We start from the raw sequence: 26,181 nt of genomic DNA on the forward strand, positions 1-26,181 counted from the left end.
ACCACTTAGCACATATCAGAAAATGTTAGGAACCCAGCAGTTAGGGCCTGACGCCAGGGGGCCCTCATAACTGAGGGGAGGAGACTCCCAGCAGGTTCCAACTGCCAACAGAGGGCCCACATCTACAAGGTGGCATGCGCCAGCCAGGCAGTAGTGACCTCACAGCAGAGGGCCTATCTCACAGAAGGGTGAGGAACCGAGGCAGGATGAGACTCTCACCAGAGGACCCACAACACCAAGGGGATGGGAACCAGTCAGGACTGTCCTCCCACCAGTGGGGCCACATCATCTAAAGGTGAGGAACCCAGCACATATGGCCTCATATCAGAGGACATACATCACAAAGGGGATGGGAGTGAGGCAGGTAGGAGTAGCTAAAAACAGAGGTCCCAAAGAATAAAAAAGGTGAGGAATCCAGCATTTGGAACCTCCCAGCAGGTGGCCGAGAGCACAGAAGCTATGGGATGCAGGCAGGAGTGAACTAACACCAGAGAGCCCACATCATGAAACTGTGAGCAACCCAGGCGTTGGGACCTCAGAGCAGAAAGCCCACATCCCCATGGGGATGGGAACCTGACAGGAGTGTCCTGGCATCACTGGGCTCACATCAGAAAACGTGGGGAACCCAGCAGTTAGAGCCTGATGCTAGAGGGCCGTCATCACCGAGGGCAGGAGACTCCCAGCAGGTTCCATGTGCCAACAGAGGGCCCACGTCGCCAAGGTGATGTGTGCAAGTCAGGCAGGATTGACCTCACAGCAGAGGGCCTACCTCACAGAAGAGTGAGGAACCCAGCCAGGATAAGACTGTCACCAGAAGGCCCACATCACCAAGGGGATGGGAACCAGGCAGGAGTGTCCTCACACCAGTGGGGCCACATCATTGAAAGTTGCGGAACCCAGCACATGTGGCCTCAAACCAGAAGACCCACATCACGAAGGGGTTGCGAGTGAGGCAGGCAGGAGGAGCATCACAACACAGGACCCATAGAATACAAAAGTTGAGGAATCGAGCAGTTGGAACCTCCCAGCAGGCAGCCAAGAGCACAGAGGCTATGGGATCCAGGCCACAGTGAACTAACACCAGAGAGCGCACATCATGAAATTGTGATCAAAACAGCCGTTGGAACCTCAGAGCAGAAGGTCCACATCCCCATGGAGATGGGAACCTAAGAGGAGTGCCCGAGCATCACTGGGCTCACTAAGAAAAGTTGGGGAGCCCAGCAGTTAGGGCCTGACGTCAGAGGGCCCTCATCACAGAGGTGAGGAGGCTCCCAGCAGGGTCCAAGTGCCACCAGAGGGCTCATGTCAACAAGGCGAGGTGAGCAAGCCAGGCAAGAATTACCTGATAGTAGAGGGCCCACCTCACAGATGGGTGAGGAACCCAGCCAGGATCAGACTCTCACCAGAGGGCCCACATCACAAAGGGGATGGGAACCAGTCAGGATTATCCTCACACCAGTGGGGCCTCATCATCTTAAGGTGAGGAACCCAGCACATGTGTCCTCAAACCAGAGGACCCACATCACCAAGGGCCTTGGAGTGAGGCAGGCAGGAGTAGCCTCACAACACAGGGCACATAATATAAAAAACGTGAGGATTCCAGCATTTAGACCTTGCAGCAGGCGGCCCAGAACACCGAGGCTATGGGATCCAGGCCACAGTGAACTCACAGCAGAGGGCCCACATCATAATACTGTGAGCAACCCAGGCGTTGGGACCTCAGCGCAGAAGGCCCACATCCCCATGGGAATGGGAACCTGGCTGGAGTGTCCTCGCACCACTGGGCACACATCAGAAAATGTGGGGAGCCCACCATTTAGGGCCTGACACCAGAGGGCTGTCATCACTGAGAGGAGGAGGCACCCTGCACGCTCCAACTGCCACCAGAGGGCTCACGTCTCCAAGGTGACGTGTGCCAGCCAGGCAGGAGTGACCTCACAGCAGAGGGCCTACCTCACAGAACGTTGAGGAACCCAGCCAGGATTAGACTCTCGCCAGAGGGCCCACCTCACCAAGGGGATGGGAACCAGGCAGGAGTGTCCTCACACGAGTGGGGCCACATCATTGAAAGGTGAGGAACGCAGCACATGTGGCCTCAAGCCTTAGGACAGTCATCACCAAGGGGCTGGCAGTGAGGCAGGCAGGAGGAGCCTCACAACAGAGGGCACATAGAATAAAAAAGTTGAGGAATCCAGCAGTTGGAACCTCCCAGCAGGCGGCTCAGAGCACCGATGATAAGGGATCCTTGCTGGAGTGAACTCACAGCAGAGGGCCCACATCATGGTACTGTGAGCAAGCCAGCCGTTTTGACCTCAGAGCAGAAGGCCCATATCCCCATGGGGATGGGAACCTGGCAAGAGTGTCCTCACTCACTTGGCGCACATCAGAAAATGTGGGGAGCCCAGCAGTTATGGCCTAAGGCAAGAGGGCCCTCATCACCGAGGGGAGGAGGATCCCAGCACACTCCAAATGCCACCAGAGGGCCCACGTCGCCAAGGTGACGTGTGCCAGACAGGCATGATTGACCTCACAGCAGAGGGCCCACCTCACAGAAGGGTGAGGAACCCAGCCAGGATCAGACTCTCACCTGAGGGCCCACATCAGCAAGGGGACGGGAACCAGTCAGGACTGTCTTCCCTCCAGTGGGGCCACATCATCGAAAGATGCGGAACCCAGCACATGTGGCCTCAAATCAGAGGACACATATCACAAAGGGAATGGGAGTGAGGCAGGCAGGAGTAGCCTAAAAACAGAGGGCCCAAAGAATAAGAAAGGTGAGGAATCCAGCAGTTGGAACCTCCCAGCAGGCGGCCGAGAGCACAGAAGCTATGGGATGCAGGCAGGAGTGAACTAACAGCAGAGAGCCCACATCATGAAACTGTGAGCAACCCAGGCGTTGGGACCTCAGAGCAGAAGGCCCACATCCCAATGGGGATGTGAACCTGGCTGGAGTGTCCTCGCACCACTGGGCGCACATCACAAAACGTGGGGAGCCCAGCAGTTAGGGCCTGACGCCAGAGGGCCCTCATCACCGAGGGGAGGAGGCTCCCAGCAGGCTCCAAGTGCCACCAGAGGGCTCATGTCCACAAGGCGAGGTGAGCAAGCCAGGCAGGAGTGACCTCACAGCAGACGGCCCACCTCACAGATGGGTGAGGAACCCAGCCAGGATCAGACTCTCAACAGAGGGCCCACATCACCAAGGGGATGTGAACCAGGCAGGAGTCTCCTAAGACCATTGGTCCCACATCATCGAAAGGTGAGGAACCCAGCACATGTGGCCTCAAACCAGACGACACACATCACGAAGGGGCTGGGAGTGAGACAGGCAGGAGTATCCTCAAAACAGAGGGCCCAAAAAATTAAAAAAGTGAGGAATCCAGCAGTTGGAACCTCCCAGCAGGCGGCCAAGAGCACAGAGGCTATGGGATCCAGGCCTCTGTGAACTAACACCAGAGAGCCCACATCATGAAAATGTGAACAACCCAGCCGTTGGGACCTCAGAGCAGAAGGCCCACATCCCCATGGAGATGGGATCCTAAGAGGAGTGCCAAAGCATCACTGGGCTCACTAAGAAAAGTTGGTGAGCCCAGCAGTTAGGGCCTGATGCAAGAGGGCCCTCATCACCGGGGGGAGCAGATTCCCAGCATGCTCCAACTGCCACCACACGGCTGACTTCACCAAGGCAATGTGTGCCAGCCATGCAGGAGTGACCTATCAGCAGAGGGTCTCCCTCACAGGTGGGTGAGTAACACAGCCAGGAACAGACTCTCACCAGGGGGTCCACATAACCACGTGGATGAGAACCAGGCAGGAGTGTCCTCACACTAGTGGGGTCACATCATCGAAAGGTGAGGAACCCAGCAAAGGTGGCCACAAACCAGAGGACCCACATCACCAAGGGGTTGAGAGTGAGGTAGGTGTCTGGACGGGCATATTTAACACTCATTTCCCACCAGGAAGAGGAATTAACCAAAGGCTCAGCGTGCCCTGCCAGAAGCAGATTAGGGCCTGAAGCAGTCTTGCGGGTTTGCAGTCAGCTCACAAGAAAGCGAGTTGAAGAAAGGAGCTCAGGGGCCCTGTAATTCACAAACCTGCAGAGTTATAAATGACAGATAACGTCCAAAAATATATTGAAGTAAGGCTGCGAAGAGGACTTGAAAGCGGGGCAGAATTTCAGGAAACCGATTTCAGGAGGTAGACTGGATTTGCATTTAAAGCATAGGAAAAGAGGCAGAACATCGACAATGATGCACTTGGCAAAAAAGGGCGTATGAGTTTGTTCCTGAATATATTCAGGAAAAAACACATATGCCCTTTTTGGCAAACCAAGCAAGCTTGCAATGGAAATCTGAACTACTATGAAGTGTCACTTCCCCCCGGTCTAAAGGGCCATCTGAGAAAAGTGTAAAATCCAGAAAGGCAAGACAGGCCATGGGGAAAAAGGAGCCTTGTTATGCTGATGGGTGGGATGTAAATTGCCAACAGCCACTCTGGAGAAGTGTATGGTGTTTCCTGATACATCTGAAAAACAAAGCAACAGAGTCTAGGGCATTTCCACTTATGGTCCTATAGCTTAGGGAAATTAAAATCAAAAAGACACAGCCACCCCAAAATTTGGGAAGGCTCTGTTTACAGGAACCTCTTCAACAGTACAAGTTAAATATCCCTGAGAACAAATAATTGATAAAGAAGTTGCGGTACTTACGTACAACAGAATACCACTCAGCAATGAAATCTGTGTCACCAGGCCTGTACCAGCATAATGAGTGGATTGAGGCACGATGATTCTAAGTGAAATAAGTCACACAGAAAAAGAAACATCATAAGGCATCACTAATGCACGGAATGTAAACTTGGCTACACATGAACTGAATTACAAAACAGAAAAGGGTCTCAAGTTTAGAAAACCAACTTATGCTTGCTTAAGGGGAAAGGTGAGTTGGGGTGCTGCATAAAACCAGAGTTTGAAATTAGCACAGATACCGTTCCATAAGCCAAATATGTAATAGACAAGACGTACCCCTTGCTCAACGAAATGGACTCAACAATGAGGTATCACCTCACACCTGTTAGAATGGGCATCATCTGAAAATCTACAAACAACAAATGCTGGAAAGGGTGTGGAGAAAAGGAACCCTCTTCCACTATTGTTGGGAATATAAATTGATACAGTCACTATGGAGAACAATATGGAGTTTCTTAAGAAACTAATAATAGAATTACCATATGATACAGCAATCCCAGTACTGGACATATACCCAGACAAAACCATAAATCAAAAAGAGACATTCACCGCAATGTTCATTGCATCACTATTTACAATATTGAGGTAATGGAAACAACCTAAATGCCCACAGACAGACGAATGCATAAAGATGTGGTACATATATAAAATGGAATATTACTAAGCCATGAAAGGAATGAAATTGGGTCATTTGTAGAGACGTCGATGGATCTATAGACTGTCATACAGAGTGAAGTAAGTCAGAAAGAGAAAAACAAATCTTGTATATTCATGCATATATGTGGAACCTAGAAAAACTGTACAGATTAACCGTTTTGCAAGGCATAAATAGAGCAACAGATGTAGACAACAATCGTATGGACAACAAGGGGGGAAAGCTCTTGGGGGGTGGTGGTGGGAGGAATTGAGAGATTGGGATTGGCATGTAAACATTTATATGTATAAAATAGATAACCAATAAGAACCTGCTGTATAAAAATATAAAATAAAATTCAAAATTAAAAAGAAATAAAATTTAAAAAATAAAACAGAAAAAACAATTATTCCCTTCACATACATGTATTTATATGAATAAATTATTTCCATGCTTATATCTGTAAATACAAAAAAGAGGAATAAAATCTACCTTGAACCAAAAACGAAAAAGAGAAAAAAAAAACAGAACCCACCAGTTACTCAGAGGAAAACCGTATCAGGGCACTTGCTCCAGTTGTAAACAATTCTGAAGTTGGTCAGTGGTGGGGAATCGTCTCCCATTCAGCCAGCAGCCCCCACACAACAAGCGTCCTCATTGCAAAGCTGGGGCACCGTGCTGAGGCATCTGTGAGTAAACGTGAGCTGAGCCCCAGGCCAGTTGCTGCTGACCTGTTCCCACCCTTCCCAGGTAAAACACCTGAATATATACAAGGACTTGAAAGCCTAGAGGAAGGGCCATGGAGCCACACGAGTGACAGCATGCCAGCTGACTTGGTGCCTGCAGGCCAGCCAGGATGGTCCTGGCCCTGGGTGCTCTTCTGGAAGATTTCCATTTCCCTGCCTGAGATACCCATCCTGTCCCTGCCCCCACTGCTTTTTTCCTTCCTCACCTCTGCCCAGGGAGAAATTCCAGCAGCAGGTATGGGTGACACATCCTCTTCTTTAGCAGGTGGCAGCCTGGCAACTGCTGCAGAAAGTCCAGCAGAGCCCCACTCACACTGGGCCACCCACAAAGCCATGGCCTCTCACTCCCTCCCACCAGCCCAGCCCCGAGACTGCTGACAGGGCAGAGAAAATGGCGTCAGGCACAGCTGCAGGGGCTCTTGCTGCCTGGAGTGGTATTTATATTGATCTCAACCCAGGCACACCTGGGGAGGGCTGGCCGGCACGGTAAGGCTGCCCAGGTCAGCCAATCATCACCCCTCAGGGGCTCACAGTTGCAGAAAATGGAACTTGCTGAACCGGCCAGGTCCAAGGAACAGCTGTGGGCTCCTGAGAGTCAGGATAGACAAGGGGCTGCAGCTTTGGCTTGTTTTCTAATCATTTTATCTGGCCCATGAGTGGGAGACAACTTCAAGAAAACCCTCTCCTAATGAGAGGAACCCAGGAGTCAGGGAGAGGAGGGGGTGGGTGGTGGTTGGAGACAGAGGCCTGGTGCCCTGGGTGCAGTGGAAGTCTCTGGAAGACCAGGTGGAGGGAGGCCACACAGAGTGATGCCCAGGGTCACAGACCTGTTGGAGCTGCTGTTTGTTAGTTCAAGTCCTGCTCTGAGGTGCTCTGTGTCAGCTCTGAGCGACAGGTGAGCTGGGGGTGCTCTTCAATGAGGGCTATGTGCACGGTTCCTGTGTGCCCAGCCCTGCCACGGTACCTGCAAGGGTAGCTCTGTATCCTGGGAGGGGCCTGACCATGAGAGCCCCGTGGGCTGGGTTGGGGGTGGGGTACCTGCCCAGGAGAGCTCCATATCCTGGGATTGGCCTGACCACGAGAGCCCCATGGGCTGCTGGGGACCTGGTAAAGGATGTCAGGACAGTCAGTGAAGCCACCGAGGATATACCTGCAGTTGCTCCTGATTCCTACACCCTGCTGGTCATTCTACCAACCACCAGGACATGGTATTCTGTATTAGTCTTCAATGATGCCTTCTTTTGTATTCCATTAGTCCCAGAGTCACAAGAAATTTTGGCTTGTGAGTGGCAGGACTCAACATACAACTAAAACAATACTTCCGGGCCGTCTTGCCCCAAGGGTTCAAAAATTCCCACACCATCTTTGGGGAAAGCTTAGCTAAAGACCAAAAAGTTCTACCTCTGGAAAAGGAAACCCTCCTTCAATATGCAGATGACATTCTGATCGCCAGCCCTACTAAGGAGGCCTCTGAACTACCAAGCCAATAAAGGATAGAAGTTGTCCAAGAAAAAGCTCAAATATCACAGACTGCGGTGACCTGCCTGGGCTTCATTCTCACACAAGGTCAGAGAAGCCCATCCCAGGAAAGGGAAGAAACCATTTGCAGCCTTACCCCTTTCTAAAACTAGAAGACAGCTTAGGGGTTCCTGGGGAGGCCAGGGTTTGCTGCTTCTGGATCCCTAACTACAGTCTACTAGCTGGGCCTCTATATGAAACACTGAAAGGAAAAGATGATGATCCTTTTCAACAGAATCCAGAAGTGGCCTTTCAAGAATGGAAAGAGCAGTCAATTCAGACCCTTGCCCTGGAACTCCCTAATTGAGCTAAACCCTTTGACCTTTACATTCCTGGTGAAAGGTGAATCGCCATTGGAGAATTAGTGCAAAAACTGGGACCACTTGAAATGGAACAACGCAAGAATGCCATCCAGGTAGGATAAACTACAATCACCAAGGGGCTTGGCCCACTGCCACATCTGGCCAAGATACTGGCGGTATCTAAAAACCTGGAAATCAGCAGCCCAAAAGGCCACCTCCCTCCTAAGGGAAAAGGACCCCACATGGTGATCCTAATCACCAACCATGCCCTGAAGTTGCAGGGTTCGCTCTGTGGGCACACCGACCTCGAGTGAGGAGGCCCTCCAACTCCAACATCCAGAGATAACTGGGGGCAACAGGGCACCATGACGACTCGTGTGAACATCACTTGACCTGGAGTTTCTCTCATAAAACAACAATAGTGTGTCCCGAAGGAGTAGACTACTGCTTGCAGAACTTACTGCACCCAGAGGGGAGCTAATAATCTTGGCGGGGGAACCGTATATCACACTGTCACCATAGAGAAGCCTACAGACACCGTGATGATGGTGGCCAATAAGACCGGCTGGACTCCTGTTTACTTCAAAAGGCTGTTGACTCAGTGGCCATCATGGTCCTTGATCACCACTGACCCTGGACTGTCTGGGAGTTGAGCGGGCAGGGCTCTGACACCTGGTGCTGTTTTTACGTTAATTCAGGGGCCTAATTGAAGAAAGAGCAGACTACTGGTCAGAGCATCTAGGCTGGCAGAAACGGTCAGCCTAAGGTGGCCGAACAAATGTGGGGCGGGGTGAAATCGGCCCCCACAGCGTCTCTGCACATCTCTTTCCTGGACCCTTAAAGGTCATTAGAATCTATAACACTTCCAATGCTGGTGCTCAGGCGGACGAGCAGGCAGGCAGGGGTCCTGGGGCCAATCAACGTCACCTGGAGGCTGCTGGGGAGAAGTTCTGACCCTCGTCCCCTGGTATGAGGGCTCCCAACTCAGCACTCAGCAGTTACAGAAGAAGGGTCTGCACCCTCAGCACTCCAAGAATGAGGAACGGGACAAAAGGCAGAGGAGGGGTTTGTCCCCAGCAAAGCCCATTAAAAATCCCTGGGAGATAAAAATAGAATCTGGGCAATAAAGTCAAGTCTGACCTTTTTTATCCTTTGTGCTTTGTCTAATTTCACGTGCTCCTAGGGTCCCGCATGCAGAGGTTCCACACCCGACACTTCAGACCAGATTTCCTAGTGCAGAATGGCTGGGTCGACACCTCAGCTCCTGGGGCCCAGTGCAGACTCTGAGATATAGAGCCTGAGCTGCAGCCAACCCGGCCCTCGAGAGCTCCGCCCCCTCCCTCCCACTGACTCTGACAGGATCTCTACACAGCAGCCCAGCCCACAGCCCACGGGGTAGTGCATGCTCTCACCTCTCCATTCTCTGATCAAAATATAAAGTTTCCTTTGCTTGTGAACCAAACTCAGTCTCGATCTGTTGGCCCCAATGACACTGGGCAGGGGGACACTTGTTGGGGTCCACTCTGGAGGATCAGTAACAGAAATTGAGACTATTGTAACTTCAATGAACAGATGTGTGAGCCAAACTGTAGTTAACATAGAACAGTTTATAAGGCTCGGGTAAAATAAGGTGTTTCTAACACTTCCATTTGATATTTCCATCACTTTATTATAAGCAAGTTCAGTGAAAAGGTTTGTCTTATTTGTCAGGTCAATATTAGAGAAATGAAGTGATTTCTTTCCAAGGATGTACATCTAATAATCTTGGTTAAAGCTTCAATCTTGTTTTAAATGCTTTTCCATTGAAAATGATACCTCTCTTTCAGCTCCCCCATTTCTGAGAAGTATAAAATCTTATAATTTATTATTACCAAAGGGGAAAGGTGGGAGGAGGGATAAATTAACAGTTTGGAATTAACACATACACACTGCTATGTATAAAATAGATCATCAACAAGGAACTACTGTATAGCACAGGGAACTACACTCAATATTTTGCAATAACCTATAAGGGGAAATAATCGGAAAAAGAATAGATATTTTTATGGACATCATCTATCAATGACAGTTAAAGTGTAACCTAAGGGAAGCCGGTGGTGAGTGCTTCTGACCCTGAAGACTTCAATCATCTAAAGTTTGGACTCTGCCTACTTCCCAAGGCCCTTAATGAACATATGTGTAGCCGTAGCTTAAAAAACTCCCCAGTTTGGGTTTCGGGGAGACACTGATTTTGAAAAAGCCCTGGTGTTCTCCTTACATGAATGGGACTCTTCCTACTGCTAAAACATGTCTGTCACACCCAGAGGATGGTATACCGTCTGATCGGGAAGAGTTTGGAAAAGGCATCTCATCTCCTCATCTCCTGGTGCTCGGGTTCACCCGTCCAGCGTCTTTACTAACAGTCTCCCCACTTGGAGATGTCAGCACTGTCAACATCCTGTTGCGTACAGTTTGGAATTTGTCCAGAGGATGAAGCGGAAGGATGAGGAACAATGAGAGACAAGTCCTAGGTGTTCAGACAGGCACATGCCACTTTAATTTCCAATCAGGAAGATGAATTGACCAAAGGCTAGGGTTGCCCATGGAAACAGTATAGGGCTTGAGGAAATCCCACTGCTTTGTGGCCAGTTCCCATAAACACAAGTTGAACAATGGAACTCAGGGGCAGTAAAATTCACGAAACTGCAGAGTTGAAAATATCTATCACTGAAAAATGTCTTGAGGAAAGTCAGAGAAAAGGATTGGTAAGCAAGGGAGAATGGCAGGAAAGGGATTTGAGGAGGTAGAAAGGACTCGCCATTAAGCACAAGAAAAGGGGCTGAACATTGCCAACATTGCAGTTGGCCAAAAAGGCTGTATGCGTTTTTTTCTGTATAATTTCAAGAAAAGGGCATACACTTTTTTAGCCAACCAAACAGGTGGGCACTGGAAATCAATACTACAAAAGATATCACTTCGCATCAGTCAGAAGAGCCATCCTCATAAAGTGTAAACACCAGAAATGCAGGACAGGGCAAGGAGAAGAGGGAGCCCTGTGAGGCTTATAGTGGAAATGTATATTGCCAACGGCCATTCTGGAGAAGTGTATTGTGTTTACTAAAGCATCTAAAAAATGAGCTACAGAGCATAGGGCACTTGCACTCATGGGCGTATATCTTGGGAAAAACAAAAATCGAGAGGACACAGTCACCCCAATGTTTACTGCCTCTCTGTTTAAAAGATCCTCGACTAGGATATAAGTTAAATGTCTCTGGAGGGAAAAAATGGATAGAGATGTGGTACTTATGTAGAGTGGAATATTACTCAGCCTGAAAATCAATGAAATATGTCCAGTTGTAACAACTCCGGAGGAGTTACGTATGATCATTCTAAGTGACATAATTCAAAAAGAAAAAGACACGTATCATAAGATATCACTTAAAGGTGGAATCCAAAATGGCTACACATGCAATAAATTACAAAACAAAAACATAGTCAAATATGTAGAAAACACGCGTAAGGCTGCTAAACGGGAAAGGTGGGGAGGGGTGAGGCATCATCCAGGAGGTTGAAATTAGCAAATATACCATTCCAAATACCAAACTGATAATCAACAAGGCCTACACGGTAGCTAAAAGAACTGCACTCAGCACACTCAAGTCACCGGAAAAGAATATCTATGACTGGTAAGAATCTGAAAATGAATTTATTGATGTCTCTCTGTACGTGAATCAAGTGGATGTACAGCAGCAAGAAACAGAGCTTTGAAAATCAGCTGTAACCAATATAGTAATAAATTGAAAAAAATAAACGACAGAGAGACAGAGAAAACCTCTTACAACTTTTCCTCAGGGACGGTGATGCAACGTGGATTGAACACATCTAGACCCACAGCAGGATGAGACATAAGGCTGGAAACTGTTTGCGATACGAGAAATGTGAGGTTAGGTGAGGAAATGCACACCCTTTAAAGTAACACTACCTGGTACCCATTCAATGGGTCCCAAATCTGCAGGTTCAAGGAATCTTCCTACAGCTAAAACATGCATGGAAAACCCAGAGGACTGTACACCATGTGATCGGGAGATGTGTCTAAAATGCACCTCATTTATCCTCTCCTGGTGCTCCTGTTCATCATTCCAGCCACATTACTTAGAATCTCCCCACTTAGAGAATCAGCACATTTAAACTTCTTTTTCACACATTTTGCAAATTGTGAGGAGGATGAACGGGAAGAGGGAGAACCAATGAGAGAATAGTTGTAGGGGTTTGGACGGGCACATGTCACTCTAATTTCCCATTAAGAATAAGAATTAAAAAAAGGCTCAGCCCGCCTCGCCAGAGCCAAAATAGGGCCTGAAGCAATCCTGCGGCTTTGAGGCCAGCTCACAAAAGAGAAACTTAAAAAATGGAGCTCAGGGTCACTGCAATTCACAAACCTGCAGAGTTATAAATGAAAACTAACGTCCAAAAATATGTTGAGGTAAGGCAAAGAAGAGGATCTGAATGCAAGACAGAATTGCAAGAAACAGATTTCAAGAGATAGATTGGACTCGTCTTTAAAGCACATGAAAAGCGGCAGAATTTCGACAATGATGCAATTGGCCCAAAAGGGAGTATGCGTTTTTTCCTGAATATATCCAGGAAAAAACGCATACGCACTTTATGGGCAACCAAGCAAGCAAGCAATGCAAATGTGCACAACAAAGGAGTCTCATTTCCCACTGGTCAAAAGGGCCATCCGAAAAAATTGTACAAACCAGAAATGCAGGACAGGCCATGGAGAACAGGGAGCCTTTATACACTGATGGACAGTGTGTGAACTGCCGAGAGCCACTCTGGAGAAGTGTATGGTGGTTCCTAAATCATCTAAAAAACAGAGCTACAGAGCATAGGGCACTTCCAATCACGGGAGTATATCTAGGGAAGTCTAAAAATCAACAAGACACAAGCACACCACAGTTTAGGGCTACTCTGTTTACAAGAACCTCAACTTCAGTACACCTTAAATATCCCAGGAAAGAGAACAATGGATAAAGAAAATGTGGTACTTATGTACAATGGAATATCTCTTCACCATGAAATCAATGTAATAAGGCTAGTAGAAGGATAAAGAGTGGATTTAGGTCCGATAATACTACTTGAAATAAGTCAAACAGAAAAAGAAACATATCATAAGATATCACTTATAGAGGGAGGATAAATATGGCTGCACAAAAAATGAATTACAAAACAGAACAGTGTCTCACATTTAGAAAACACACTTATGTCAGCTTAAGGGGAAAGGAGAGGTGGGGTGATGCATAAAACCAGAGTTTGAAATTAGCACAGATACCATTCAATAAACCAAATAGGCATTAGACAAGATCTACACCTTGCTCAATGAACTGGCCTCAACACACCCTATACACCACAGAGAAATATATCTGAGGAATAAGAATCTTAAAACCCATGTATTGATATATCTCCATAAGGGAATCAAGTGTGTGCAGAGCGGCACAAACACAGCAGTGAAAATGAGCTAAACCCCATTATAGAAATAAATTTTAAAACCAAAACGCAGAAACAATGAAAGAGAGAAAAATTCTTACAAAATTCGCTCAGGGGCTGTGATGCAACCTGGAATGACCACATATAAACCCACAGCTGGATAAGACATAAGGCTGGACACTTGGGGCTGAGAGGATTGGTGAGCTTTGGTGAGCAACTGCCGAAAGTTTAATGCAATACTTCATGCTACTCATTCCAAGGGTCCCAACACTCCAGGTTGAAGGGAATCTTCCTACAGCTAAACCATGCATGGGAAATCCAGCAGATGGTATACCATATGATCAGGAAAGGTTTCTAAAACGCACCTCATTTTCCTCTCCTGGGGCTCTGGATCAACATTCCAGCCACTTTACTAACAACATCCCCACATGGAGAGTCAATGCCTTTAAGTTCCGGGATCACACAGTCTGCAGTTAGTGCGGAGGATGAATGGGAATAGGGGGAACCAGTGGGAAAATAGCTGTAGAGGTTTCAATGGCAACATGTCACTCTAATTTCACATAGGAAGAAAAATTAACCAAAGGCACAGCAAGGCGACCCAGAAGAAGAATAGGGCCTGAAGAAATCCTGTGGATATGAGGCAAGATCACAAAAATAAGAGCTGAAAAATGGAACTAAGGGCAACTGCAATTCAAAAAACCGCAGAGTTATAAAGGCCAACTATTTTCCAAAAGTATACTGAGGTAAGGCTATGAAGACGCACTGACAGCAAGGCAGAATTGCAGGAAACAGATTTCAGGAGGTAGACTGGAATTGCATGTAAAGCATAGGAAAAGAGGCAGAACGTCCACAATGATGCACTTGGCCAAAAAGTGCGTATGCGTTTTTTCCTGAATATATTCAGGAAAAAACGCATACGCCCTTTTTGGCCAACCAAGCAAGCTTGCAAAGGAAATCTGCACTACAATGAAGTCTCACTGCCCCCTGTTCAAAAGGGCCATCTGAAAAAAGTGTAAAATCCAGAAAGGCAGGACAGGCCATGAAGAACTGGGAGCCTTGTTATGCTGATGGGCGGAATGTAAATTGCCAACAGCCACTCTGGAGAAGTGTATGGTGTTTCCTGAAACTTCTAAAAAACAAAGCAACAGAGCCTAGGGCACTTACAGTTATGGTCCTATAGCTTAGGGAAATTAAAATCAAAAAGACCCAGCCATCCCACTGTTTGGGACGGCTCTGTTTACAAGAACCTCGTTTACGGTACAAGTTCAATATCACAGAAAGCGAAAAATGGATAAAGACTTTGTGGTACTTAAGTACAATGCAATGTCACTCAGCAATGAAATCTATGTCATCAGGACCGTAGCATCATAATGAGTGGATTCAGGTACGATGATTCTAAGTGAAATAAGTCACACAGAAAAAGAAACATCATAAGATATCACTAATACACGGAATGTAAACTTCGCTACACAGGAACTGAATTACAAAACAGAACAGGGTCTCAAATGTAGAAAACCAACTTATGCTTGCTTAAGGGGAAAGGTGAGTTGGGGTGTTGCATAAAACCACAGATTGAAATGAGCACAGATACCGTTCCATAAGCCAAATATGTAATAGACAAGAGCTACTCCTTGCTCAACAAAGTGGACTCAACACCCCATATTAAACGCCTAAGAATATACCTGACTAGTAAGAATCTTAAAACCTATGGATTTATATGTCTCCGAAAGAGAATCAAGCATGTGTACAGCAGCAAAAACGCAGCAGTGATAGGATTGGTGAGGTACGGTGAACAAATACAGACCCTTTGAAGTCATATTGCATGGTACCCATTCCATGGGTCTCAACTCTCCAGGTTTAAGTATTCTTCCTTCAGCTAAAACATGCATGTGGATCCCAGAGTATGATCCACCGTGTGATCGGGAAACGTGTTCAAATGTGTCTCAGTTTTCGTCCCCTGGTACTCGGGTGCAACATTCCGGTGCTTTACTAACACTCTCCCCACTTGGAGAGTCAGTGCCTTTAACCTCCTGTTTGGCCCAGTTTGCAATTTCTGCGGAAAATGAACAGGAATAGGGAGAACCAATGAGAGACTAGCTGGATGTGTCTGGACGGGCAAATTTAACTCTCATTCCCCACCAGGAAGAGGAATTAACCAAAGGCTCAGCGTGCCATGCCGGAACCACACTAGGGCCTGAAGCAATCCTGCGGTGTTGCGGCCAGCTCACAAGAAAGCAAGTTGAAGAATGGAATTCAGGGGCACTGTAATTCACAAACCTGCAGAGTTATAAATGACAGCTATCGTCTAAAAATATATTGAAGTAAGGCTAACAAGAGGACTTGAAAGCGGGGCACAATTGCAGGAAACTGATTTCAGGAGGTAGACTGGAATTGCATGTAAAGCATAGGAAAAGAGGCAGAACGTCCACAATGATGCACTTGGCCAAAAGGGGCGTATGTGTTTTTTCCTGAATATATTCAGGAAAAAATGCATACGCCCTTTTTGGCCAACCAAGCAAGCTTGCAAAGGAAATCTGCACTACAATGAAGTCGAACTGCCCCCAGGTCAAAAGGGCCATCTGAAAAAAGTGTAAAATCCAGAAAGTCAGGACAGGCCATGGAGAACTGGGAGCCTAGTTATGCTGATGGGTGGGATGTAAATTGAGAACAGCCACTCTGGAGAAGTGTATGGTGTTTCCTGAAACATCTAAAAAACAAACCAACGGAGCCTAGGGCACTTCCACTTATGGTCCTATAGCTTAGGGAAATTAAATCAAAAAGATACAGCCACCCCACAGTTAGGGACGGCTCTGTTAACAAGAACCTCGTTTACGGTACAAGTTCAATATCGCAGAAAGTGAAAAATGGATAATGAAGTTGTGGTACTTACCTACAATGCAATATCACTCAGCAATGAAATCTATGTCATCAGGTCCGTAGCAGCATAATGAGTGGATTCAGGTACGATGATTCTAAGTGAAATAAGTCACACAGAAAAAGAAACATCATAAGATATCACTAATACACGGAATGTAAACTTGCTACACAGGAACTGAATTACAAAACAGAACAGGGTCTGAAATGTAGAAAACCAACTTATGCTTGCTTAAGGGGAAAGGTGAGTTGGGGTGCTGCATAAAACCAGAGATTGAAATTAGCACAGATACCGTTCTATAAGCCAAATATGTAATAGACAAGAGCTACTCCTTGCTCAACGAAGTGGACTCAACACCCCATATTAAACGCCTAAGAATATACCTGACTAGTAAGAATCTTAAAACCTATGGATTTATATGTCTTCGAAAGAGAATCAAGCATGTGTACAGCAGCAGAAACGCAGCAGTGATAGGATTGGTGAGGTACGGTGAACAAATGCAGACCCTTTGAAGTCATATTGCATGGTACCCATTCCATGGGTCTCAACTCTCCAGGTTTAAGTATTCTTCCTTCAGCTAAAACATGCATGTGGATCCCAGAGTATGATCCACCGTGTGATCGGGAAACGTGTTCAAATGTGTCTCAGTTTTCGTCCCCTGGTACTCGGGTGCAACATTCCAGATGCTTTACTAACACTCTCCCCACTTGGAGAGTCTGTGCCTTTAACCTCCTATTTGGCCCAGTTTGCAATTTCTGCGGAAAATGAACAGGAATAGGGAGAACCAATGAGAGACTAGATGGAGGTGTCTGGACGGGCAAATTTAACTCCCATTTCCCACCAGGAAGAGGAATTAACCAAAGGCTCAGCGTGCCATGCCGGAACCACACTAGGGCCTGAAGCAATCCTGCGGTGTTGCGGCCAGCTCACAAGAAAGTGAGTTGAAGAAAGGAGTTCAGGGGCACTGTAATTCACAAACCTGCAGAGTTATAAATGACAGCTATCGTCCAAAAATATATTGAAGTAAGGCTGCCAAGAGGACTTGAAAGCGGGGCACAATTGCAGGAAACCGATTTCAGGAGGTAGACGGGAATTGCATGTAAAGCATAGGAAAAGAGGCAGAACGTCCACAATGATGCACTTGGCCAAAACGGGCGTATGTGTTTTTTTCCTGAATATATTCAGGAAAAAACGCATACGCCCTTTTTGGCCAACCAAGCAAGCTTGCAAAGGAAACCTGCACTACAATGAAGTCTCACTGCCCCCCGTTCAAAAGGGCCATCTGAAAAAATTGTACAATCCAGAAAGGCAGGACAGGCCATGGAGAACTGGGAGCCTTGTTATGCTGATGGGCGGGATGTAAATTGCAAACAGCCACTCTGGAGAAGTGTATGGTGTTTCCTGAAACATCTAAAAAACAAAGCAACAGAGCCTAGTGCACTTCCACTTATGGTCCTATAGCTTAGGGAAATTAAATCAAAAAGATACAGCCACCCCAAAGTTAGGGATGGCTCTGTTAACAAGAACCTCGTTTACGGTACAAGTTCAATATCACAGAAAGTGAAAAATGGATAAAGAAGTTGTGGTACTTACCTACAATGCAATATCACTCAGCAATGAAATCTATGTCATCAGGCCCGTAGCAGCATAATGAGTGGATTCAGGTACGATGATTCTAAGTGAAATAAGTCACACAGAAAAAGAAACATCATAAGATATCACTAATACACGGAATGTAAACTTGCTACACAGGAACTGAATTTCAAAACAGAACAGGGTCTCAAATGTAGAAAACCAACTTATGCTTGCTTAAGGGGAAAGGTGAGTTGGGGTGCTGCATAAAACCAGAGATTGAAATTAGCACAGATACCGTTCCATAAGCCAAATATGTAATAGACAAGAGCTACTCCTTGCTCAACAAAGTGGACTCAACACCCCATATTAAACGCCTAAGAATATACCTGACTAATAAAAATCTTAAAACCTATGGATTTCTATGTCTCCGAAAGAGAATCAAGCGTGTGTACAGCGGCATAAACGCAGCAGTGATAGGATTGGTGAGGTACGGTGAACAAATACAGACCCTTTGAAGTCATATTGCATGGTACCCATTCCATGGGTCTCAACTCTCCAGGTTTAAGTATTCTTCCTTCAGCTAAACCATGCATGTGGAACCCAGAGTATGATCCACCGTGTGATCGGGAAACGTGTTCAAATGTGTCTCAGTTTTTGTCCCCTGGTACTCGGGTGCAACATTCCGGCGCTTTAAAACACTCTCCCCACTTGGAGAGTCAGTGCCTTTAACCTCCTGTTTGGCCCAGTTTGAAATTTCTGTGGAAGATGAACAGGAATAGGGAGAACCCATGAGCGACTAGCTGGAGGTGTCTGGACGGGCAAATTTAACTCTCATTTCCCACTAGGAAGAGGAATTAACCAAAGGCTCAGCGTGCCATGTCGGAACCACACTAGGGCCTGAAGCAATCCTGCGGTGTTGCGGCCAGCTCACAAGAAAGCGAGTTGAAGAAAGGAGCTCAGGGGCACTGTCATTCACAAACCTGCAGAGTTATAAATGACAGCTATTGTCCAAAAATATATTGAAGTAAGGCTGCCAAGAGGACTTGAAAGCGGGGCAGAATTGCAGGAAACCGATTTCAGGAGGTAGACTGGAATTGGATGTAAAGCATAGGAAAAGAGGCAGAACGTCCACAATGATGCACTTGGCCAAAAAGGGCGTATGCGTTTTTTCCTGAATATATTCAGGAAAAAACGCATACGCCCTTTTTGGCCAACCAAGCAAGCTTGCAAAGGAAATCTGCACTACAATGAAGTCTCACTGCCCCCCGGTCAAAAGGGCCATCTGAAAAAAGTGTAAAATCCAGAAAGGCAGGACAGGCCATGGAGAACTGGGAGCCTTGTCATGCTGATGGGCGGGATGTAAATTGCAAACAGCCACTCTGGAGAAGTGTATGGTGTTTCCTGAAACATCTACAAAACAAAGCAACAGAGCCTAGGGCACTTCAACTTATGGTCCTACAGCTTAGGGAAATTAAAATCAAAAAGACACAGCCACCCCAAGTTTGGGACGACTCTGTTTACAAGAACCTCGTTTATGGTACAAGTTCAATATCACAGAAAGGGAAAAATGGATAAACAAGATGTGGTACTTATGTACAATGCAATATCACTCAGCAATGAAATCTATGTCATCAGGCCCATAGCAGCATAATGAGTGGATTCAGGTACGATGATTCTAAGTGAAATAATTCACACAGAAAAAGAAACATCATAAGATTTCTCTAATACACGGAATGTAAACTTGGCTACACAGGAACTGAATTACAAAACAGAACAGGGCCTCAAATGTAGAAAACCAACTTATGCTTGCTTAACGGGAAAGGTGAGTTGGGGTGCTGCATAAAACCAGAGATTGAAATTAGCACAGATACCGTTCCATAAGCCAAATATGTAATAGACAAGAGCTACTCCTTGCTCAATGAAGTGGACTGAACACCCCATATTAAACGCCTAAGAATATACCTGACTAGTAAGAATCTTAAAACCTATGGATTTATATGTCTCCAAAAGAGAATCAAGCGTGTGTGCAGCGGCATAAACGCAGCAGTGATAGGATTGGTGAGGTACGGTGAGCAAATGCAGACCCTTTGAAGTCATATTGCATGGTACCCATTCCATGGGTCTCAACTCTCCAGGTTTAAGGGATTCTTCCTTCAGCTAAAACATGCATGTGGAACCCAGAGTATGATCCACCGTGTGATCAGGAAACGTGTTCAAATGTGTCTCAGTTGTCATCTCCTGGTACTCGGGTGCAACATTCCAGAAGCTTTACTAACACTCTCCCCACTTGGAGAGTTAGGGCTTATAACCTCCTGTTTGGCCCATTTTGCAATTTCTGCAGAAAATGAACACGAATAGGAGAACCAATGAGAGACTAGCTGGAGGTGTCTGGACGGGCAAATTTAACTCTCATTCCCCACCAGGAAGAGGAATTAACCGAAGGCTCAGCGTGCCATGCCGGAACCACACTAGGGCCTGAAGCAATCCTGCGGTGTTGCGGCCAGCTCACAAGAAAGCGAGTTGAAGAAAGGAGTTCAGGGGCACTGTAATTCACAAACCTGCAGAGTTATAAATGACAGCTATCGTCCAAAAATATATTGAAGTAAGGCTGCCAAGAGGACTTGAAAGCGGGGCACAATTGCAGGAAACCGATTTCAGGAGGTAGACGGGAATTGCATGTAAAGCATAGGAAAAGAGGCAGAACGTCCACAATGATGCACTTGGCCAAAACGGGCGTATGTGTTTTTTTCCTGAATATATTCAGGAAAAAACGCATATGCCCTTTTTGGCCAACCAAGCAAGCTTGCAAAGGAAACCTGCACTACAATGAAGTCTCACTGCCCCCCGTTCAAAAGGGCCATCTGAAAAAATTGTACAATCCAGAAAGGCAGGACAGGCCATGGAGAACTGGGAGCCTTGTTATGCTGATGGGCGGGATGTAAATTGCAAACAGCCACTCTGGAGAAGTGTATGGTGTTTCCTGAAACATCTAAAAAACAAAGCAACAGAGCCTAGTGCACTTCCACTTATGGTCCTATAGCTTAGGGAAATTAAATCAAAAAGATACAGCCACCCCAAAGTTAGGGATGGCTCTGTTAACAAGAACCTCGTTTACGGTACAAGTTCAATATCACAGAAAGTGAAAAATGGATAAAGAAGTTGTGGTACTTACCTACAATGCAATATCACTCAGCAATGAAATCTATGTCATCAGGCCCGTAGCAGCATAATGAGTGGATTCAGGTACGATGATTCTAAGTGAAATAAGTCACACAGAAAAAGAAACATCATAAGATATCACTAATACACGGAATGTAAACTTGCTACACAGGAACTGAATTTCAAAACAGAACAGGGTCTCAAATGTAGAAAACCAACTTATGCTTGCTTAAGGGGAAAGGTGAGTTGGGGTGCTGCATAAAACCAGAGATTGAAATTAGCACAGATACCGTTCCATAAGCCAAATATGTAATAGACAAGAGCTACTCCTTGCTCAACAAAGTGGACTCAACACCCCATATTAAACGCCTAAGAATATACCTGACTAATAAAAATCTTAAAACCTATGGATTTCTATGTCTCCGAAAGAGAATCAAGCATGTGTACAGCGGCATAAACGCAGCAGTGATAGGATTGGTGAGGTACGGTGAACAAATGCAGACCCTTTGAAGTCATATTGCATGGTACCCATTCCATGGGTCTCAACTCTCCAGGTTTAAGTATTCTTCCTTCAGCTAAACCATGCATGTGGAACCCAGAGTATGATCCACCGTGTGATCGGGAAACGTGTTCAAATGTGTCTCAGTTTTTGTCCCCTGGTACTCGGGTGCAACATTCCGGCGCTTTAAAACACTCTCCCCACTTGGAGAGTCAGTGCCTTTAACCTCCTGTTTGGCCCAGTTTGAAATTTCTGTGGAAGATGAACAGGAATAGGGAGAACCCATGAGCGACTAGCTGGAGGTGTCTGGACGGGCAAATTTAACTCTCATTTCCCACTAGGAAGAGGAATTAACCAAAGGCTCAGCGTGCCATGTCGGAACCACACTAGGGCCTGAAGCAATCCTGCGGTGTTGCGGCCAGCTCACAAGAAAGCGAGTTGAAGAAAGGAGCTCAGGGGCACTGTCATTCACAAACCTGCAGAGTTATAAATGACAGCTATTGTCCAAAAATATATTGAAGTAAGGCTGCCAAGAGGACTTGAAAGCGGGGCAGAATTGCAGGAAACCGATTTCAGGAGGTAGACTGGAATTGGATGTAAAGCATAGGAAAAGAGGCAGAACGTCCACAATGATGCACTTGGCCAAAAAGGGCGTATGCGTTTTTTCCTGAATATATTCAGGAAAAAACGCATACGCCCTTTTTGGCCAACCAAGCAAGCTTGCAAAGGAAATCTGCACTACAATGAAGTCTCACTGCCCCCCGGTCAAAAGGGCCATCTGAAAAAAGTGTAAAATCCAGAAAGGCAGGACAGGCCATGGAGAACTGGGAGCCTTGTCATGCTGATGGGCGGGATGTAAATTGCAAACAGCCACTCTGGAGAAGTGTATGGTGTTTCCTGAAACATCTACAAAACAAAGCAACAGAGCCTAGGGCACTTCAACTTATGGTCCTACAGCTTAGGGAAATTAAAATCAAAAAGACACAGCCACCCCAAGTTTGGGACGACTCTGTTTACAAGAACCTCGTTTATGGTACAAGTTCAATATCACAGAAAGGGAAAAATGGATAAACAAGATGTGGTACTTATGTACAATGCAATATCACTCAGCAATGAAATCTATGTCATCAGGCCCATAGCAGCATAATGAGTGGATTCAGGTACGATGATTCTAAGTGAAATAATTCACACAGAAAAAGAAACATCATAAGATTTCTCTAATACACGGAATGTAAACTTGGCTACACAGGAACTGAATTACAAAACAGAACAGGGCCTCAAATGTAGAAAACCAACTTATGCTTGCTTAACGGGAAAGGTGAGTTGGGGTGCTGCATAAAACCAGAGATTGAAATTAGCACAGATACCGTTCCATAAGCCAAATATGTAATAGACAAGAGCTACTCCTTGCTCAATGAAGTGGACTGAACACCCCATATTAAACGCCTAAGAATATACCTGACTAGTAAGAATCTTAAAACCTATGGATTTATATGTCTCCAAAAGAGAATCAAGCGTGTGTGCAGCGGCATAAACGCAGCAGTGATAGGATTGGTGAGGTACGGTGAGCAAATGCAGACCCTTTGAAGTCATATTGCATGGTACCCATTCCATGGGTCTCAACTCTCCAGGTTTAAGGGATTCTTCCTTCAGCTAAAACATGCATGTGGAACCCAGAGTATGATCCACCGTGTGATCAGGAAACGTGTTCAAATGTGTCTCAGTTGTCATCTCCTGGTACTCGGGTGCAACATTCCAGAAGCTTTACTAACACTCTCCCCACTTGGAGAGTTAGGGCTTATAACCTCCTGTTTGGCCCATTTTGCAATTTCTGCAGAAAATGAACACGAATAGGAGAACCAATGAGAGACTAGCTGGAGGTGTCTGGACGGGCAAATTTAACTCTCATTCCCCACCAGGAAGAGGAATTAACCGAAGGCTCAGCGTGCCATGCCGGAACCACACTAGGGCCTGAAGCAATCCTGCGGTGTTGCGGCCAGCTCACAAGAAAGCGAGTTGAAGAAAGGAGTTCAGGGGCACTGTAATTCACAAACCTGCAGAGTTATAAATGACAGCTATCGTCCAAAAATATATTGAAGTAAGGCTGCCAAGAGGACTTGAAAGCGGGGCACAATTGCAGGAAACCGATTTCAGGAGGTAGACGGGAATTGCATGTAAAGCATAGGAAAAGAGGCAGAACGTCCACAATGATGCACTTGGCCAAAACGGGCGTATGTGTTTTTTTCCTGAATATATTCAGGAAAAAACGCATATGCCCTTTTTGGCCAACCAAGCAAGCTTGCAAAGGAAACCTGCACTACAATGAAGTCTCACTGCCCCCCGTTCAAAAGGGCCATCTGAAAAAATTGTACAATCCAGAAAGGCAGGACAGGCCATGGAGAACTGGGAGCCTTGTTATGCTGATGGGCGGGATGTAAATTGCAAACAGCCACTCTGGAGAAGTGTATGGTGTTTCCTGAAACATCTAAAAAACAAAGCAACAGAGCCTAGTGCACTTCCACTTATGGTCCTATAGCTTAGGGAAATTAAATCAAAAAGATACAGCCACCCCAAAGTTAGGGATGGCTCTGTTAACAAGAACCTCGTTTACGGTACAAGTTCAATATCACAGAAAGTGAAAAATGGATAAAGAAGTTGTGGTACTTACCTACAATGCAATATCACTCAGCAATGAAATCTATGTCATCAGGCCCGTAGCAGCATAATGAGTGGATTCAGGTACGATGATTCTAAGTGAAATAAGTCACACAGAAAAAGAAACATCATAAGATATCACTAATACACGGAATGTAAACTTGCTACACAGGAACTGAATTTCAAAACAGAACAGGGTCTCAAATGTAGAAAACCAACTTATGCTTGCTTAAGGGGAAAGGTGAGTTGGGGTGCTGCATAAAACCAGAGATTGAAATTAGCACAGATACCGTTCCATAAGCCAAATATGTAATAGACAAGAGCTACTCCTTGCTCAACAAAGTGGACTCAACACCCCATATTAAACGCCTAAGAATATACCTGACTAATAAAAATCTTAAAACCTATGGATTTCTATGTCTCCGAAAGAGAATCAAGCGTGTGTACAGCGGCATAAACGCAGCAGTGATAGGATTGGTGAGGTACGGTGAACAAATGCAGACCCTTTGAAGTCATATTGCATGGTACCCATTCCATGGGTCTCAACTCTCCAGGTTTAAGTATTCTTCCTTCAGCTAAACCATGCATGTGGAACCCAGAGTATGATCCACCGTGTGATCGGGAAACGTGTTCAAATGTGTCTCAGTTTTTGTCCCCTGGTACTCGGGTGCAACATTCCGGCGCTTTAAAACACTCTCCCCACTTGGAGAGTCAGTGCCTTTAACCTCCTGTTTGGCCCAGTTTGAAATTTCTGTGGAAGATGAACAGGAATAGGGAGAACCCATGAGCGACTAGCTGGAGGTGTCTGGACGGGCAAATTTAACTCTCATTTCCCACTAGGAAGAGGAATTAACCAAAGGCTCAGCGTGCCATGTCGGAACCACACTAGGGCCTGAAGCAATCCTGCGGTGTTGCGGCCAGCTCACAAGAAAGCGAGTTGAAGAAAGGAGCTCAGGGGCACTGTCATTCACAAACCTGCAGAGTTATAAATGACAGCTATTGTCCAAAAATATATTGAAGTAAGGCTGCCAAGAGGACTTGAAAGCGGGGCAGAATTGCAGGAAACCGATTTCAGGAGGTAGACTGGAATTGGATGTAAAGCATAGGAAAAGAGGCAGAACGTCCACAATGATGCACTTGGCCAAAAAGGGCGTATGCGTTTTTTCCTGAATATATTCAGGAAAAAACGCATACGCCCTTTTTGGCCAACCAAGCAAGCTTGCAAAGGAAATCTGCACTACAATGAAGTCTCACTGCCCCCCGGTCAAAAGGGCCATCTGAAAAAAGTGTAAAATCCAGAAAGGCAGGACAGGCCATGGAGAACTGGGAGCCTTGTCATGCTGATGGGCGGGATGTAAATTGCAAACAGCCACTCTGGAGAAGTGTATGGTGTTTCCTGAAACATCTACAAAACAAAGCAACAGAGCCTAGGGCACTTCAACTTATGGTCCTACAGCTTAGGGAAATTAAAATCAAAAAGACACAGCCACCCCAAGTTTGGGACGACTCTGTTTACAAGAACCTCGTTTATGGTACAAGTTCAATATCACAGAAAGGGAAAAATGGATAAACAAGATGTGGTACTTATGTACAATGCAATATCACTCAGCAATGAAATCTATGTCATCAGGCCCATAGCAGCATAATGAGTGGATTCAGGTACGATGATTCTAAGTGAAATAATTCACACAGAAAAAGAAACATCATAAGATTTCTCTAATACACGGAATGTAAACTTGGCTACACAGGAACTGAATTACAAAACAGAACAGGGCCTCAAATGTAGAAAACCAACTTATGCTTGCTTAACGGGAAAGGTGAGTTGGGGTGCTGCATAAAACCAGAGATTGAAATTAGCACAGATACCGTTCCATAAGCCAAATATGTAATAGACAACAGCTACTCCTTGCTCAATGAAGTGGACTGAACACCCCATATTAAACGCCTAAGAATATACCTGACTAGTAAGAATCTTAAAACCTATGGATTTATATGTCTCCAAAAG

This window comes from Orcinus orca, chromosome 2 (genome assembly GCF_937001465.1).
Source record: "Orcinus orca chromosome 2, mOrcOrc1.1, whole genome shotgun sequence".
Taxonomy (NCBI): Eukaryota; Metazoa; Chordata; class Mammalia; order Artiodactyla; family Delphinidae; genus Orcinus; species Orcinus orca.